The sequence below is a fragment of the Triticum aestivum genome, chromosome 4B, assembly GCF_018294505.1.
Source record: "Triticum aestivum cultivar Chinese Spring chromosome 4B, IWGSC CS RefSeq v2.1, whole genome shotgun sequence".
Classification (NCBI taxonomy): domain Eukaryota; kingdom Viridiplantae; phylum Streptophyta; class Magnoliopsida; order Poales; family Poaceae; genus Triticum; species Triticum aestivum.
Window position 1 is genome coordinate 399,019,635 of NC_057804.1, and position 5,478 is coordinate 399,025,112.

The 5,478-nt window shown below is 45.8% G+C and overlaps 1 long non-coding RNA gene across 1 annotated transcript; it reads left to right on the forward strand.

Annotated features, from left to right (window-relative positions):
* Positions 1 to 1,298: 1,298 nt before the first annotated feature.
* Positions 1,299 to 4,813, forward strand: LOC123092339 (uncharacterized). Its single transcript, XR_006444474.1, has 2 exons — positions 1,299 to 1,813; positions 1,913 to 4,813. It is a non-coding gene; the product is annotated as an uncharacterized lncRNA (long non-coding RNA).
* The last annotated feature ends 665 nt before the right edge of the window (positions 4,814 to 5,478 follow it).

The window sequence follows — 5,478 nt, forward strand, 5'->3', positions numbered from 1 at the left end:
CTAATACCCCTATGGTGAGAGAAAAAAATCGCTGCTCATTGCTTCACTCATCCATTATATCCAACGGCTGAGAACAATCAGAAGGTTGATCTGATGGTCCAGAACGCACCAGGCTCGAGATCGGATGGCCGAGAAGCTTGAGCCACGAGAGAGCCTAATTTGGGATGGGAATCTTACTATGGGATGGCGTGTGGTGTCCTGGCCAACCGAGAGGCCTGGTAGGGTTAATGGTGGCAAGCACTAGCGCCCAGGATCGTGTACGACAAAGTCTGTACGCGACGCAGGCCTGTCCCGTCTCCGATTGGCGGGAAGGAATCTCGCGACGGTGAGAGATATCGCTGTAGCGGAGCGTGGCGGGGGACCAGGGGGTGGGGCGGGGGCAGTGGCGGTTCGGGGCAGGACGCTATACCCGAGCGCGAGTGGGACGGGAAAGCGAAAGGGAAAGGTTCTCGCGCGCGCAGGCGCATGCAGCGCACTATATTCTCGTACGCGACGGGCCACGCGCGCCCCGCGTGTCGCGGCTAGCCGGTGCCGACCAACCGGTACACGCGCCACATGGGCCGCGGCGCCGCGATTGGCTCCGCAGGCCAGCCCGCACGTGGGAGCGGCGAACGTCGTTTCACGCCAGACTCGGACGGCTGCGGTGCGGTGGTTGCCGCTTCGGCCGCGCGCGCCGCCGTCGCCGTCGCCGTCGCCACCGCAGCTTTCCGCCCTAAACCTGGCCAGCGAGATGGTTATGTATGGTATCTGCGTTCCCTAGGAATTGACCAGCGGACCACGAGGTAGGTTTGCATTTACACTCTCTCCAACCGGAGTTAGAAAACATTCTAAGGCTGCGTTCGGTGCACAGGAATCGCACAGGAGTTATGCAGGTTCGATTTCCACGGGAATATTTTCCTGTAAGCCCGTTCGCCCCACAGGAATCAGCACTGTTCGTTCCACAGGAAAGTGCCCTCCATTTGTACTTTTCACGGGAAAGATAACATCTACTCAGACCAAAGGAAACGTCCTGTTGGAAACCTATGGTTTGCACTGTTCACCCATCTTCACTTCCTATACTTTTATTCATTCCTTTGCTTTGCTCTCCTGCACTCCGAACGCAGCCTAAACATTGTGTGTTGATGCGCACGTCAGGCAGTATATCTATACTACTATTAAAAAAGCAAACATAAATTCATCTACAGACACACCGCAAAGTGTACACAGGATTACCAGAGACGTTAGATCAACCCAACTAAATCTCATTTAACAGTTCATATTACATCAAGCGTCCGCCATGCAAATAAACGATCCAGATTAAATGTTCTGCCGCAGACGCGCAGCAGACTGCCCCGCGCCCCGCGCCCCCCTTTCCTCCTCAATTAGTGGAGATTAATGTTTCCTAATTTTCTGTTTCCCTCACAAACTTTGCGGCTCCTCCTCTGCTGCCCCATCAGATGTGAGTGCAGATCACCGCCGCCATCCACCGTCGGCCGCTCCTCCTCTGCTGCCCCATGGGCGCGAGCAAACAGAGCTAACCACTCAAAGCAACCGGAGAGGCGAGCCACGGAGGAAGGGAGAGATGGCGTCGGCAGTAGAGGAGGAGGAGGAGCAGGAGGGGCCGGCAGAAGCAGGGGACGAGGAGCAAGAAGGTCCTGGCGCAAGGCATCCTCGAAGGACCCTGAGGGTCGGGTCTTTTCCGCCACAACGCCCGCCGATGCCGCCGCGCTCCTCGGCGAGCTCCACAACCAGATCCTCGCCGGCCGGGCCTCCTTCGCCGACCTCGCTGCGAAGCACTCCGACTGCTCCTCCGTCCGCCACGGCGGCGACCTAGGTACGTCGCCACTCCCCCTGCCTGCGCGCACGCCCATCCTTTGTTTTTCCTGAGCCGTCGCCTCCTTCGCTGAATCTAGCTCCCGCCGTCGGTCATTAGGCCTCAAATCAGCCCACTACACAGCCGTAGCCAGCCCCTCGGCTCGCCTTGGGCAACCGCTGTGTCGGTCCGTCGACGTTTGGGGCGGCGGAAGCCCAGGTCCAACCCTTCGGCGTCACATACCTCTGCACGGAAGCCGCCATGGGTGCGTGGAAGTCCATCTCCAAGCGCATGCCTGTGGACGTGGAGGACGTGTGCCAGGAGGTGGAAATCATGGCGCCGCACCTAAACGTCATCACCCTCAACGGCGCCCACGATGACGAGAATGTCGTGCACCACGTCATGGAGCTCTGCAAGGGCGGCGAGCTTTTAGACAGGATCCTCTTGCAGGGCCACTACACCGAGCATGTCGCCGCCGCCCTCACCCACACCATCGTTGAGGTGCTCCAGGTAAGAAGGTTGCTTGTTTTTCTTGCTTGCTACTTACTGCTTACAAGTACACCTGTACACTTTCTGTTACTGTTGTTATATGCTTTATATTGGTTCAATTATGATAAGAACTGTTAGCTACTGCTCAAGAAATGTTACTATAGATTGGTAAAGAAGAGGACCTCATGTTAGTCTTTAGCTTAGATGAGCTTCAGATAAGCTTCAAACTAAATTTAGTTGTTCAGTTTTTATGGATTGATAGTAATAGGTTCAGATAAGCCCCATGTTTTGTCGTTGTTAATTGCTTAACCGAACTGGTAATTTGCGAAATAGCCTTGTGGATTATCCCGGTGCACGCTGCAAATATGGCAGTATCCTGATTTCTAAGCATATGTCCATGCAGGATCTGGGATGCACATTGCCAACGCTGCATCATGTGTTTGCGTCATAGTATATTGTGTTATTGGATATTGGGATTATTGTCTGACATCTGACATGTACTTTTGCCATTCTATTTTGATAGATGTGTCACAGGAATGGTGGCATCCCATTTTCTTCTCTGATTCATGTAGTAATTTCAAGCCTCTCAAAGCAAACATGGAAACTTTTATTAAGTTATAATATATTTTCCACTTTATATTACTCCTTGATTTTCCATCCCCGCAAAATGGAGCTAACTTTGTTGATACAGTTTATTGAGAATTTATGTACGCCCACTCGGCGGTTTTGCTTTCCCCAACGGTCAGTTCCTCCTATTCCATTTGATCCGTGTGCGTGTCAATGTTCATGGTATTAGTGTTTGTTGGTCCGATAATGATCAAGCATGCATAACTGAATTTTGTAAAAAAAAAAACTAATAGGTTTGCTACAAGGCCATTAATGAGTTAATGACACAGCCTGATAATGTCTAATAATTAGATTGCATGCAATTTAGTTCATAATGTACAATGATCTACTGTTTAACTGAATATGGATGTTCTTTATGACGGTAAGTTCTCCAATTCAGTCTATATTCTCTCTACGTTTTCAACACAATAATTTCAGAAATTATTCAATTGACCTTCATTATTGAATTATTAATCAGAGGTAACTACGATTGTGCGATTACATCACCCATATGCACGCCCAGATTTTTTGCTTAATTGGTAGCCCTCCATCGCCCAGTAATCCGACGTTGTCTATGCCCAGCTGATAGTTCCCCTCCTCCCTACTTTTCATATCAAAATTCCTGGTCGTTCTGCTTTTCTGAATTTTCTCTCCAGACAAAGGTGAACCAGTCTTGAATTGCCCATACTGATTTCTGAAAAATCAGATAGTGTTTCCAGTAGGAATTGCAAGTATATCTGAGGTAATATGGAGCTTAGAGATATTTGTACCTGGTGCTGATGTCATACTTAGAGCTAGACTTCAAATTAGTGGTTTTTCGATGTCAGTTAGGTGTATATATAATATGCGGATATGCAGGTAAGAAGCTCCTAAATATTCTTGTCCCATGCTATCGCCATCACACTCAGGGGCTCCAGTAGCTAAAAACCTCTACTGATCTTTGCAGATCGTGTACATGTGCGTCTCAACCTTCTGTCTCTTTGTTTTATATACAAGCTGCAGAGGTCCAGTTAAGATTAATTACTGAATTTTGCATGTTCATCTACAATTTTGGTTATATTTTCAGTTGTTTAAAAAGCAAGTAGTTTGGTTTGTGTAAAAATTTAGGATTGAATGGATGATGGTCGACACTACCTGTTTGACATGCAATGCCTTATAATCCCTCAATTTCTAAGTATAAGTCTTTTTGGAGATTCCAATATGGACTACGTATGGATGTATATAGACATGCTTATAGTGTAGAATCACTCATTTTGCTCCGTATGTAGTCCATATTAGAACTCTAAAAACACTTATATTTAGGAATGGAGAGAGAACTGATTTGTTGCTAAATTATATCATGAGGTATATGATCTGTTATAGGTTTTCGCAAACACTCTCACGAAGACAAGGGATGACTTCAATTATGTTTGGTACGGAGTATTGGCCCTTGTGGCAATAGCACAGCACCACTCCAAGCTAGAAATAGATTGACTTAATATTATCGTTTCTTACCATCGTTGGGGTTCTGATTTGATTTTCTCTCTCTTCCCGTTCCAACTATTCAAGTGCATATATCATGCTGGCGGGAGGCTACATTGTTACACGATGGAAGCAATTCATAGCCGGTAAATCTGGTGATGTTGTTTACTCTTATGCATAGCCAATATTGGGTGGTGGGATGATGATAAGAAGTATGATATTGAGAACTCAAATATGATCATTGGATTCCTGATTATGTACATTACTTCAAGGTTAAGACAGCTAGAGAATTGGGACCTATTTTTTAAATTTTTCATAACTGTCTATTCTATTGGATACACTTTCAGTCATCCACTCTTATGTGGCAATAGCGTGGTAAGCATGTATATTATGATGGTTCTACATAACCTTCTTTTTACATATCAATAAATTGCCTTGGCCTTTTGGTCTTTGGTTGTTGATGAACATGTCTTGGTGAGATGTAGCGTCATAGGCATTTTGTTGGGATCAAATCTTTCATTATGTGAGCATTAACACTCAACCTAGACAAAATCTAAGATCTAGAGATTACTGGTTTTGTGTTTGCTTCTCGACATCAGGTAATAGTCAAAGGGTCTAGCTTCTATTCTTAGGGATCAATCCATTAAGAAAGAGTGGAGTTTAATGATAACTGTGTAAGCAAAGTTAATGGTTGTATTTTTTTTGTCGCCCTTGAACCAAACATATTGTTACATCTAATAAGATACATTTAGTCTTGACACATAGTTTAAAACATAATTTTGCAGCTGAGGACATGTCACGGGACTGTCCTTTATTTGTGGATTACATTTTTTCAATGAAAGAAAATTTTACTTTTGAAATAAGAAGTACACTTGTAAAAAGTAATGGAGAGCAAAACTTATTTTCCTATGCATTTGAATTCTCATGTCTGGCATTAATTTTAGTCGAAACGTGCGTTGCACGTGCATGCTTACTAGTATGAACAAAGGGAACAGAATTTTTATTGTAGTTTTATTTTGCACAATAATTTTTCAATACTTATAAAATGAAAGAAGTGAGCCTAGTTCACTTGGTTGGGGGAGTTCACGTACAAACCTTCCACCTTGGATCAGATGCTCACGGTCATGCAA